Consider the following 13,474-nt stretch of genomic DNA (forward strand, 5'->3'; position numbering starts at 1 on the left):
TTTAAGTGTTGTTTAGGTCCTTCTCCACCTTTTTCTTCCTTCTTCTTCATGGGTTTTTCTGTAATTATTCATCCTGACCTTGGCAGAGGAGAAAAGAAGACAAAACCATCACAGAGGTGAAGTTTTCTGTCTATGCTAACCCTCTCTAAAATACTTGGAGAAATAGTCTGCATAATGATGTGCCATTATTCAGGGGCTCTTGCTACCAGTTTTCTCTGCTCTGCAGGTCAAATTCAAAAGCCTTATAACATTTTTGTGGGCAGAGAAGCAGAATAATATTAAAAAGGATATTTTTTGCTGGGGAGTGGTTTTACAGTTGTATATGAGTAGGCAAATGCCTTGTAATGTAATGTCATGACACCCACCATGTCCATGCACCAGTACAACTATTAACCATATTTCCTATGTTACTCAGTCTTTTGGGGCTCAGTCAGATGTGTTTTACCACAGGGACTACCAATTAATGTTTCCTTCCAGGCTAAAAAGTGTATTTACTCTGTTCTCCTCAAAGTAACTACATGAAGCATTAACATCCCAGAGACTACTTGAGGATGATCAAGTGTTATTTATAATGCAGCCATTTTAACAGAAAATGCAGAGTTTTGGCTGTAAGAGGCTGATTTTTCAGTGCTTCTGGTGTCTCAAAGCTTGAGCAATGCAAAAAATACAGCATTTGTAGAACATAAGGTCAGACTTTGCCCCGTTTCTCTGCATGACTATTGCCACTGACATCTGGGGACTGCTCCCAGGGCAAGAGGCTGCTACAAGAGCAGGCATGGAAAAGCCCAGCTCTTGACATGGCAGTTGTGAAAGAAGCACGGAGGCAGCAACTTCCTGCATCTTCTCCAGTTGCTCTCCAGCATCTGTCTGCAAATCCAGACAGAAAACCTTGTGGGGACAACAGGCTGCCATTTATTTTTCAAAACATTTACTCTACTCCAACACCTACGACACCATCTTATTCTGCACTAGATGGGAATGGATGAGCTGAGCTGAGCTCTTGACATGACCACAGGGTGAACGTTTTCATGCAAGCATAAGAACAGCACACAGTAAGGGAGATGGATAGATATCCAATAGGTTTTCCCCAAAACAAAACAGTTATTAATGATTCTGCAAATTTCCCTCAACACTAATTTCCTGTTTCATCACAATAGGTGAAGAATGTCAGTACTTTGTGGACTTCAGGGCTCATTTTTGTCCTTGGTTCCAAGTCCCTGATGGACCAGATACCTATAACATCTTTGTGATCAGATGAAATCCAAGATGTTTACTTCTTATTCTAACACATAGTTTCTAACATTTTGCCTCCCTTGATTCCAAATCTCTTGGGTGCCAAGAAGCTGGAATTTCACCCAGCCCATGTAGGTGCTGGTTTGGCTTGCTCTCACCCCACACCCATCAGGAGTAACATTACTGGAAGAAAGAAAGTTGTATCAATAAGAGATTAGGATCAGATCAGCTCAAGGCAATTTCCCTGGATAAAACCCAAAAAACAAGCAAACAAAAAAAAAAAAAAAAAAAAAAAAAAAAGAGAAAACATTATGAAGTTAGCTCTAGGGTGAGCAAAACAATTGATTGGCAGAAGTCTCTGGCTACAGAGGGGTTGGGGATTTGGTGCCTTCATTATTGTGACTGATGGAATTGCAGAGAACTCCCATACAGAGCCACAAGGCCCAAGGAGGCCATTAACACAATTCCACTGCATTTTTCTTAAACCCTTTCGGCTGTACTGTTGTGGAGGCCCATTTTTTTCTCCAATTTGTAGATTAATTTCACAGGGAGTGATTTTGCAGGAGCACCTTCTGATTTAGTTCAGCATAACACAGACTGTGGTCTCCTGCAGGAACACTTTAATTTCTTTTACAGTCTATCCCCTCATGCTCAGTCTGTTGGCAGCTCAGAGCATGCACATGTACATTTCTTATGAGATCCCTGAAGACCTCAGGGAATAGGTCCTGAGAGATGCTGGAAATACATGTGCTATATGGAAACTATATCTTACCCAGGTGCACAGCTCTTGAGAAGCCTGAGCCTCTGAGGAGCTGAAAAACTCTCTTTCCTGCGTGGGAGGAAAAGGTTTTGCAAAAGTTGTCAAGTGGGAACAGAAATGCTTAAAACATAGACAAGAAATAGGTATAATTTTCCTGTTGTTCTTTGGGCTGTTGGGTTTTACAGCACATTCACATAAAAATCAATTAAAATTCATCTTCCACGATAAAATTAAAGGGGCAATTAAAACCCGCCCAAATAAGCCCCAACCATGAGAAGCTATCTACATAGGAAATTTGCTTTATCATTGTAGCAATAGCAAACCATGTCAAATGAAGTTTAGTCCCTGCTGTGCCAGGCACTGCACAGAGAGATTGACAGCCAAAACTCAGTACAAGGAACATGCGACCTTCATAGTCAGAACACCACACCACACATTTTCCAGCTGCTTTTCTCACATGAAAATTGTAGCCTCGCAATGTTAAGTGACTCAGTGACAAAATACAAAGAGGCCAAGCTAAAATCAGAAATTAAATACTGCTGTGCTGAATTCTGATCCAGTGAGGGTGTGCAGTGGCTCAGGCAATCCACGGTGATCAGCAGCTTCCGTAGATGTGTTTTGAAATAAGAACACGACCCTGCACAGCAATCTCCCCTCTTCCCTGTGATAACTCCTCCATAAAAACACCTCCATCACAGGGAGGGTGGATGGGTTGCTTAGTTTTTTCAATGAGGAGCTGCTTAAGCTTCTCCCATGCACACACCTGCCTTCAGTTCCTGTCTGAATGCAGCTCAGCTGTGTCTTCACTCAGGTGCACTCTGCTTGTCAGCAACGGCAGCTCCTCTGTCTGCTGCTGGCATCATCTTTCTCCTTCCCTCCAGAGCAGCAACAGCTGTTTCCTCTGCATGTATGAAAGTCTTTACACTACCCAAGAATTGCTAAATACCTCTAATTGCCCATGTAATAGACTTGGAGTGAAGGACATGAGCTGGATAATTCCCATCTGTAGATGAAAACTCTCACTCCCTACTCTGAGGAAGCAGAGCGTGGCTCCTGGTGAAAAAGAGATTGTAAATTGTTGGAGATGATCTTCCCAGGTTGGGAGCCTGTGTCTTACTGACCTGGGGAAAAGCATATGAAAATGGCAAACGTAGTGTTGATTATCAAAAATATTTCCCTTCCTATCACTGATTTGCAACTTAACTATAAATTACCTTTTGTATTTCATATCTCTGTGTTGTCTTCTCTTGCATGAATTTGCCTAATGGCTTCTTTGAACCTAGGCATAGGTCTGATATCCAGAGCACCCAGTGTCAAGGAGTTCCAAAGTTTAACAAAGAAGCCTTTTCTTGTGTTAGAACCTGATACTTTGTGTGATCACTAATTGTTCTTATATCAGGAGGGGGTCTACTTATTGTGGGCCCTCCATATATCACTCTTGAGCTCCGAAGCTTCCAGAACCTCTCTTGTAACTCAGTAGCTGTGGAAGCCAGTGGCTGATGAACTCAGTTGCCCCACCTCTCTGAACTGCAGGAAGCCAGAACTATTATTACTTATTTTTCTTGTTTTTTCTTCCTAAGATTATTCTCTATTTTTTTTAATGATTTACATGCTAATACTCAAACACTTAAAAAATTATTTAAGCCACTCTTAATCCTTTTCTATACTTTGCCTTCCTCTTCCAGCCTCCCGAGGGTCTTGACTTGCAGTTTGAGAAATGGCTGCACGGCATTTGAGACAGTAAGCAGTATCCTTAAACTGCCTTTTATAAGACTGAAACTTTTATTTATGATCAGTTTGTGGTTTGAAAAGGAACTGTACATCTCTTCAGCAGCTCTTTCACAGCTCATAGAGCAGCATATCAACATCAGTGATCTGAAGTTTACCAAGTCTTAGGAGATCAGTGAGCCTTAGATCTGCTTCAAGCCTTGCCATCTCAGTGAAATGTTGATGTTTCTGCATTGAAAAGAGCCAGGAAAAGCTCAGTTTCATGTTTTCCTTCTCCTTGATCTTGTTCTAATACTTATCCTGGTTTCAGAGATTTGGAAACAGGTACAGAGACTTGGGCTGCATCAGAGGACAAATCTTGGGCAGAAACTGAGCTGAGTTCTGCTTTCCCTTTCCTTATGCTTTAAACCCAAGCTTGGATCTAACTGCAGGTTAAGGAACAATTTGCAAATTGTTAACTGAGAAGTGCTGATTAATGTTTCATTTCACAGAGGAACTAGAAGCAAGGTTGTTTCCATGCACAATTTAACAATGAATTGAGGGCAAAAAGAAACTGCACAACATCCATCTTGCTAAGGAAAGCAGAGGAATTTTGCAGCATCACAGGCCACATAAGGATTTCTATTTTATACCTCATAACCTAGCATTTCTTTTCAGGAGTAATGACATCTAATACACAGCAGAAGAAATCATTGTCAGCTTTGAAGCAGAAAAAACAGTGAGAACAGCATCCGAAGCTTTGAATAACAAAACTTCCATACCAAGGAGTGCCAGTGGAAACATACTCCTTCTGCAGGTCTGTTCACTGCTATTTATTCAGGATAGGCTGTGATTTTATAGTAGAAAGCTAAATGGCATTAAATTTTGGTAATGACAGACAGCACAGATAGGAGGTACAGGCTGGGATTCCTCTGTAGCCACATGAAGCAGGAGTAATTAGAACTGGCTGGACAATTGCCAGCAGCGTGTCTCATTGGGAAATAAAATCCTGTTACAGTGCAAGTACTTAACTAAGTCACACAGTAATTTTGAAAGTCATGTGCTGGAGAAAGGACCAAGTTCTCAGATTTTCAAAATTAACCTCAGACAGAATAACACATGATTTTTTATTTTGTTCACTTTTATTCATTTTTAAATGATGCTTTGCTTTGGATTTTAAAGCTGTATACTTGAAAATGAAAAAAAATCCCAGTGAACTGACACTGTGTAATCAATCCTAAATGCTATTTCTTCCATCAAAGAAGATTTCTCTGTTTACTGAGCAGTGGAAAGGGAGAGAGTATTTTAATGCGGCATGAAGACAGATGTCAGCCTCTCAAAAAAGATTAATCCCTACTGTCAGTGGTACCCAGGCCAGGGAGCAACCTCTGGCTCCAGAGAAATTCAGTGCAGACAGTTTTGCATCTGTAACATTTAGGGCAACTTCTAGGAGCAAAATATCTGAGTCCATGTTGTGTGTCAGACAGAAATCTTTATGTTGTGGAGGGAACTGTCTCTGGTTGTATAGGGCACAGTATTGGATGGGACCAGTGCCTTGTGGCCAGCCATGATCAACTGCTGCAGTTCAACACTGACAGAAAACTTTAATTCTCTCTTTAGATGGCAGATCTTGTTGCATGGGGGATGTGCCCTGGAAGCTTTCTGGCTACATCATCTCTCTCTTCTGAGGTAATTACAGATACATTGTACAATGGCAAATACCTGTAATTGTTCAGAACACTGATGGCCTCTCCAACTTATTTTCCTGCTGATCAAAAGTTTCGGGAAAACACAATCAGATGTCAGGCTTGTCTGTTAAAGGAAATGGGTTTCAATCTTGTCTTTTTACCTGGAACTCTGCTGCATGGGAGCACACAGCCATAGCCATGAAAAGAAAGCAGCTGCATGATGAGATGATTCGTCTATTCTGCAGACAAAGCAGAAAAATACTGATATTCATTTACTGACTTTCATTTTGTTTACAAAAGAGATTGTGACAAAACACTTGCCCTGGTTTACATGTAGTGTTATGATTTAGGCTTTAAAATGTTTTAAGAATTATCTAAATGTAGCTAAAGAGTGAGAATGATTTAATTTCAGTTAATCTGTTTAAAGTGAGAATAATTTAATTTAACTTAATTACTTTGAAGACAAGCTCTTTTCATACTTGATCTAAAGTTAGGCAGCTCCAGAGGATAAATCACCCCATCTGTTGCAAAACATTGAAAGCAAAACTGTATAAAGGTTTCCTTTGAAAGCATCAAAATAAAGTATTTTGATCTGTGTTTAGCCCAGTTTTTTAATAGCTTTGTGAAAGCAACACACTGGAAAAAATTAGTCCCAAATTAGCCGGTTGATTGGAATCAGCACTTTTAATTAAAAGCATTCTAATGGAAGCCCCTTCCTTGTCAGCCATTCAGTTCTGTTTCCAGCAGCTGAAAAAGTCAGGCATTGTGGACATTGAAGCTGCAGGAGCAGTGTGGATGGTGTGTTTGTGCACACAAATGCAGCCTTGCATGCTGCCCCAGCGGGGCATTTTCTCCAATGATGCATGTGTGCGCAGCGGTGCTGCCTGCCACGCTGCCCTCTGCCATGGGATGAGCCCAGGAAACATGCCACTCTGCAGAAAACCTAACTTTGTGCTTGTGTTCCTGTTTTTGAGCCCTCTGGAGTTCCAATCAGGTCACGATTGCAAGCTTTGATCTGCAAGACTGGAGGCCAGAATTGTGGGTCTTTGGTGGAAGCCGAGATCCCCGCTTAATCAGCAGAGTAAAAAAGCTGATGTTTGGCAAGAATGCCAGTTGTGACAAAGCATAATGAAATGGTGAGAATTGGCACCACTACACTGCAGTGTGCTGCTTGTCCCTGACAGCAATCCTGAAAGTCATTTATACATGGAAAGTACACACAAAAGCCATAATCAGACCATATGGCTGAGCGGTTCCTCTGCTGCTGCTCAGCCGAGCTATAGAACTTTTCTCTTGCAGCAGAGGAGTGACTGGAAGGGTTGGATCCAACCTGGAGGATTTCCACTTCTTAATATTTTTTTCTAGAATTTTCTCTTACATCTCTATGGAAACTTCCCATTATTGGCTTTCTGCGGGGGGCGGGGAGGAGGAAAGTCTGTATCTTTGATCTTAACTACAGCCCACACAGTCTATAAAACCTGGAAAGCTGCAGTACTGGGATTCAGTATCCCAGAACAGAGCAGCCATCCTTAATATGTCTGTACTTTTAACATCTTTGTCTTGGGCAACGTACAACACTCCAATGACTCAAATACAACTTGGTGCAGAGGTTTCTCTATATATATTAGCCTAACTGACTCTGAATGAAAATATGAACAACTCAGAAAGCTAAAGGAGGTGGAAATTTATTACACTCATGTGTAATAAAGGGAAGGTCTGGGAGTCACCCCCCATGACATTCACTGTGTTACTCTCGGAGAAGGGTAAGTGCTGTAAAGAAAAATAATGACAGCTGTTTGTTTCAGGTAAAATGTGGGACATTTCCAGTTCTCTCTGCTCTGGATGCAACTCTGCGAAACATTTCTTGCAGTCAGCAGGGTTATATCAGCAGAGACATGGTGGAGGTGAAGGGACCTGACACTTTGAATTTCATATCTGTTTTGTAGACCTCTGAAAGCAGATATAAAGCCAGTGAGAGAGCACACCATCTCAGACCTTTTTGGCCAAAAAACCTTGAATTTTGTGCATGATCTGGTTTCATGGCCATCATGATTGTGTCAGCATCAGCAGCCAGCCCTAGGAAATGTTTGTGTCTTAATTTTTCAGGTCCTGAGTATCCTATAATCAACAAATTATTGTTTTCACAGAGCAATTCAGTAAGGGAAGGGGTCAGAAAATGTATTTCTGAAGGCTGCAAAGGATGATGGTGAATGGATGACGGCATCCATCAGTTACCCAGTAAATTTTTAGTACTTTTGGTATTGATTCCCATCTGTTGGTTTCCATTTCAATGCCTGAATCATGAGAACGAACTTTATTTACCTGTCTTTTATTTCCTGGCCCCTTTTTATTCTTTATTGACCCACTCTTCTCACAATTATGTGCAACAAAAATGATTCTTTTCAGGCAGAAAAAAATCTATGGGTGTGACACCTGGTTCCAATATCTCCAAATTCCAAATATCAGTAACATTTATCACGAATTTTGAATTTTCTGCCAAGAAAACCCAGGAATCTTTCATTTTTTTTCACTGAATTCTGCCTCATTTTTGACCAGCCATGTACAGGATGTGGTTAGGATACAAGAAAGGGAAATGTCAGTACCATTTGAAGTGAAATCTTTGATATCAGTCTACAAAAGGCAGGCAGATGGGGCTTTATACTTCTGTGAGAGCAAAGCTTCAAATTTATTTATTTATTTATTTTAATATTTCTATAGTGTAGATCTAATTGAAGAAGGTCTCTGCTAAACATGGGCCATGTCATGCCTTCAGCTCTTTGGACTCTGCAGAGACAGTCCCAGCTCAGAAGTTGTGGTGGAAATGTCTTGTTGACATATTTTATTCCTTTCAGCATTTTACAGAATAAGCCACTGATTTTCAACCAGTGAGCAAGCATGATTTGTCTGCCTGAGCATCAGAAAAATGAGCATCAGAGACAGCAGAAGGCCCCAGTGTTTATTGATGTCTGGTGTCTTGATTTCTTTTGATACCTCACATGTTTTTATGGTGGTGGGTGGGGAGGGCACCTCTCCTGCCTTGTGGGAAGTTCATCCAAAGTGAGGGAGGATGAGGAAAGGTCCAATCATTCAGTGCTGTGCAAGCCACGGCTCTTACGAGGCACCAAAGCAGCCCTTGCTCTGCTTGTGAGGGGCAGAAGCAGTGCTGGGTTTATCAGATTACAGCTGGGCACAGCTCTTCAAAAGCATCCTTGTGGCACGTCACAGCAACACCATGATCAGTCATGATTTATGAGTGTCTGGCAGCTTCTCTGCCAGATGTGCCTGTCCTTTGTTTTCCGCAGGAGCTGGAAGCCATCCATCCTGAAGCCGACCCACGCAGAGGGAGTGTGCAGAAGAGACAGGTTCTTGGAAAGGGAAACCAGGCATTTTGGAAATGGCAGAGCCCCTGGGCACTGCTCAGATGTCTCATCTGCCTGCATTGAGCTGCATCTGCTCTTTACAAGCTGCAGGTTTCACTGATGCGTAGACGGATGTTGTGAAAGGCAGTTGTGGCTGGGATTTGCTGGGGCTTGCAGGTGGTAGTAAAATTTTGGAGAGCTGACAGCAAGTGATGTTGTAGTTCAAAATCTTAGAGAAATAACTGTGATAGTTACAGGGATATAGAACACTCAAGATCTGTTGAAGCTGGTAGAAAAGTTCCCATTCATATCTTGGGGACAGAAATAAAATGGGATTCAGTGACTCCTGGAAATATTTGTTGGCTGGAAGGAGCCACACATGTAATTCATTCTGCATTCATTTGAAGTGCTGGTGGAGGAATCCAGTCCACCTGCCTAAGGCATGTTGAGGAGCAATCCTCCCACACTGGATGAAAATGTCTCTGCATAGTTAGTGAAGTCACTTCCCTCTGGGCTGGGCAGGTCCTCTCTCTGTACCTTCCTCTCTCTCCAAATCAGAGATGCACAATCACTTGCTTTATGAAGCCTGGTTCACCTGACCCCTAAAATGTACAGCTGCTAAGGGAAGCAGAATCCATTTCCCCCAGACTTCCCCCATTCCTCTGGGTTAGGGCTACTTGGGTTCCAATGACTTCAGCTAAGTTTTATCAGCCAGTCATGGAAGTGACTCTGCTGAAGCCTATCCTAAAGCAGTGCTGCAGGAATTGGGATCAGAGATAGTGAAGTCAGAGTGAAAAGTTGGAAGCAATTTGATCCTGAAAGGAGATTCACAGACATGACTTTCTAGCCTGCTGGATCTGTTGTTTCTTTGGTTTGCTGAAAAGATGATATAGATAGAAGGAAATTGTAAATGGGAGTGTGCTATGGAAAAAGCATAACCTGGGGAGGGTGTAGAGCAGAAGGGGACATTCTTTGGTGGGTATTTAATACTCTTCAATAGAAATCAGCAGAGAGGCAAGGAGATCCTTCCCTTCATGTTCCCAGGCTGTGAACTGATGAGAGAGTGTCATCACAGATCACTCCCTTATTATGGCCAGAGCCATCTCCAGGCACAAAGCCCAAGAGATCTGGGGTGTCCAGTCTCTGTGGGAGACGCAGTGCAGGTCAGACAGCTCATGCTTTTGTAGTGGTCAAGAAGGCTCAGTCTAAAGGCACAAAGTAAATGTTTTTATTCAGCAGTGGACTCTACCACACAGCTTGAAGGACTAATTGGAAATAAATGAGTTTGGAGGCAGACCAATTCCCGTCCATGGTTGGCTGTAAACCCCTTTCTAAATGCAATTTCTTGGACAGGTGGGCCGTAGAGGGGTCTCACCTGGAACATTTCACCATTGTGTATCTGACTTTCCTTTATATGGGGACAAGAAATCTGGCAAGTAAATAATAGCTGGAGATGTAAATTCCCAGGAATAGCAGGTTTCATGCATTTCATCGCTTTAAATCCAGATGGTGGCTAAATGACCTTCCTCGAGAAATTTGTCATCAGCAAATAGAAAGGTGACAAAATTCACAAGCCCATCAGTATTTATCATCGCTCAAGTGTGAAGAATTTGCAGAATCTGTAAAGAGAATGTTGCTTACATCCCTTCCATTGGCCAAAGAGAATTCACCTAGCAAGGATATATATAATGTATTGTATTTTAAATACAGTCTGAATTGGTGGGTTAAAGGCCTTTTGCCCTTGTTAATTTACTGTCCTCTGTCCTCATGGCTGGAGTTTTACTCTGGGCACTTGTAATGCTACTTAAATGTAGTAGTGGGAATGTAGATTTGGTGACTCAGATTAGATCCCTGGGGTGAAAGGCAGAGAATTCAGAAATGAGAAATATTTGTGGGAAATCTGAGCCATGAAATCTCCAGCTCTAACTGTAGTTCTTTTTTCCAGGTGTGAGGCACACAGAGGAAACAAGGAATTCCAGCCCTCCTTTCTTCCTGGGTCCAAGCCTTAGAGTGATGAAGGTCAGAAGACTTAAGAAGGATGCTTTTATTGTGGTTCCCTCTCTTGCTTTATGAAAGGCTACTGCTGGATGCCAAGAGGCAAGACCCTTAGGATGGATCTGTGCCTATGAAGTCAAACACCTGAGATCCTGACAAAAGTAATGTGGATGCAGAGAGATATGAGGAAAAAGAATTTCCCCCTTTGGTCCTGGAACAGTGTTAAAGTGTAGCCTAGGTCTGAGCTGATGCTGATTGGCCCAGCCAAACCATGCAGCAGCATGCGCAGTATAAAAGAGATGATGATGACGAGGGTCCCAGAGGACCCATCTGCTTTTGGAGAGAAATTTAGAAATTGCAGACCTGAGACTGCAGGATACTTCCCTCATTATCTGTGCACCCATGGGCAATTTTTGTCCTCATGTGAAAACAAGCACAGCTTGTACTAAAATGAAAATTCAACCACACACCCAAAGAGGGAAACCTGCTGATCTGAGCACTGACTGTAGGTCACTTCAGTGTCTGAATTGCCATTAGTAACCCCGGGGGCTTGAAAAGGAGCCAGGAACCTTTCCCTGCAAGGAGTGATGTGCCTTGCTGGCCCTGCTGTGGCAGTGGCAGAGGTCCTGGCCAGCGCCAGCGGCTGCCACCAGCCCCTGGCCATCATGCCCCTGCTCTTTCCACTGTGCCCCAGCAGAGATAATGCCAAACTCTTTTTCCTGCTCCAAGGGCTGCCAGGAGGGACTTCGGGGCTGATGGGCTGTGTGAAATGTGCTCCTGTCTGCTCCACACAAAGCCACTTATCAGAGCCAGGAGGTGGGAATGGGGAGAGTTACTGTACAAACAGGCATTCAAGATTAATTGCTTTTCATCTCTGAAGCAGGAGCTGGCCTTTCAGCCCCGGGATACAATAAGGGCCTGTTCTGATTGTATCTGTTCAGGGGCTGTGTACGGCCAAGGTTTGTTTGGCAGGGGCAGGCTGAAGTTTTTTGGGAAAAATGAATCGAGCTAACAAGTGCTTTGTCCTCCTGGGGTTGGAAACTGTTACAGTGCTAATGGAAGTGATTACCACGTGTTTACAACCACAAACGGGATGTTTGCATCATATAATTTCTCTGCTCCTTGGAATTTGGGTTGTGAGTCATTTTCACACCAAACTCCTGCTTGTCATGGTTTGTCACTGCTTGTTGTGCCCTGATCTTGCTGATAAACCCCAGTATTTGATAGAGTGATTAATGTGTCTGAAATCAGTTTGCCAGCTCTGGTGCCTTTCTTATGAATCATGCAACATTCAGTGTTTCCTTTAAAACTTGACAATGGCAGGTAAACAGTTACATGAAAATCTCAACCTTCATTGAAAAAAATAGCTAAAAATTGTCCAAATGCATAAGCCTAAAATGCTGATATAAAAACATATAAAATATCACAGAATCATAGAAACCTAGAATGGTTTGGAAGGGACCTTAAATATCAACTAATTCCAGCTCCTCTGCCATAGGCAGGGACATCTTTCACTACACCAGGTTGCTCAGAGCCCCATCCAACCTGGCCTTGGACACTTGCAGGGATGGGACATCCACAGCTTTTCTGGGCACCCTGTGCCAGTACCTCACCATTCTCAGTGGAGAATTTATTCCAAATATCCAACCTAAATCTACTCTTACTTGGTTCATTAATATGGAACACCTGATGGCAAACATCCTGAGAGCTCCTTGTGATCCAGATTATGCCATAAAATCCCTGAAACAGAGATTATGGATTGCACTGCAATGGTGATGACTCTGGGCCACAGGAGGACTCAGGGGGTCTACATGCAGGCAGCTGTGTCACAGCTTTTGGAGTCACCACACATCCACTTCACACCAAAGCTCTTCCCACCAGCCACAAAATGCAAAGTTTTCTGTTCAAATGGCAGCTGCCCCATTCAATGTCAACTGCTCTCCTCTTCCTCTGATGGGCTGTCTTCTCCCAGTGCTGATTTCAAAATGCCAACCACAATGCAGTCAGGTCCCTACCTGCAGTTCTGCCCCACCTCTCTAGAGAGAAAGGGGCACCTTAGGGCCTGACCGTGTCCTTACTCTACTATTATGTGCTGTGTTAGTAACTGATGCTAAGAAATGGGGAATGTCTTCCTTTACTGGGCTGAATTATGATTACACCCTCCCAAAATAGTATCTCTGTTTGCAAAAATGTCAGCAGGTAGTGAAGGAATTTGAGGTTGTTCCTGACATGAAGTATTTTGATTTGTTTTTGAAGTGGTTCCAGACTCTAACTCCATTGTTCTGATTTAACCGTATCTCCCCTCAAATTTGCATTGCAGGAAATAAAAAAACCCTTTCAGTTACTTAATTCAAAGCATGTTACAGTGAGTTGCCAGCATAAACCTGTACTGACTTGTGGTTGAGATCAGTGCTCACCCATATTGACCAAAGAGGTAAATATAGACCAAGTTAAAAAATAAAGAAAATAGTGTCCTTCTGGGACAATGTATCTTTACATTGGCCAGAAATCTCACATCAATTTTTCTTATACCCTCAGAAGGGAAAAATTGGAAAACAATGAAGAGAAACAAGCACATTTTTAAAGATGGGAAAGATATAATTTTTAAGGCAACATAGTAATTTTTCTGATTTCAAAACCACTTGCTTCATTGATTTTTGATCCAAACCGCATAAACTCCACATAAAAAATACAGCCTGTCCCTATAGGGCATTTAAAAATATACACTCTTT

General features: G+C 42.4%; 1 long non-coding RNA gene across 2 annotated transcripts; it reads right to left on the bottom strand.

The window, feature by feature from the left end:
- Nucleotides 1-716: 716 nt before the first annotated feature.
- LOC136359905 (uncharacterized) lies at nucleotides 717-2,761 on the bottom strand. Of its 2 annotated transcripts, none has more exons than XR_010743372.1 (3): nucleotides 2,681-2,761; nucleotides 2,006-2,062; nucleotides 717-1,416 (listed from the first exon to the last, which is right to left on the bottom strand). It is a non-coding gene; the product is annotated as an uncharacterized lncRNA (long non-coding RNA). The 2 variants fall into 2 exon arrangements; XR_010743373.1 differs by lacking the exon at nucleotides 2,681-2,761 and adding an exon at nucleotides 2,531-2,651.
- Nucleotides 2,762-13,474: the final 10,713 nt, after the last annotated feature.

This window comes from Sylvia atricapilla, chromosome 4 (genome assembly GCF_009819655.1).
Source record: "Sylvia atricapilla isolate bSylAtr1 chromosome 4, bSylAtr1.pri, whole genome shotgun sequence".
NCBI lineage: Eukaryota > Metazoa > Chordata > Aves > Passeriformes > Sylviidae > Sylvia > Sylvia atricapilla.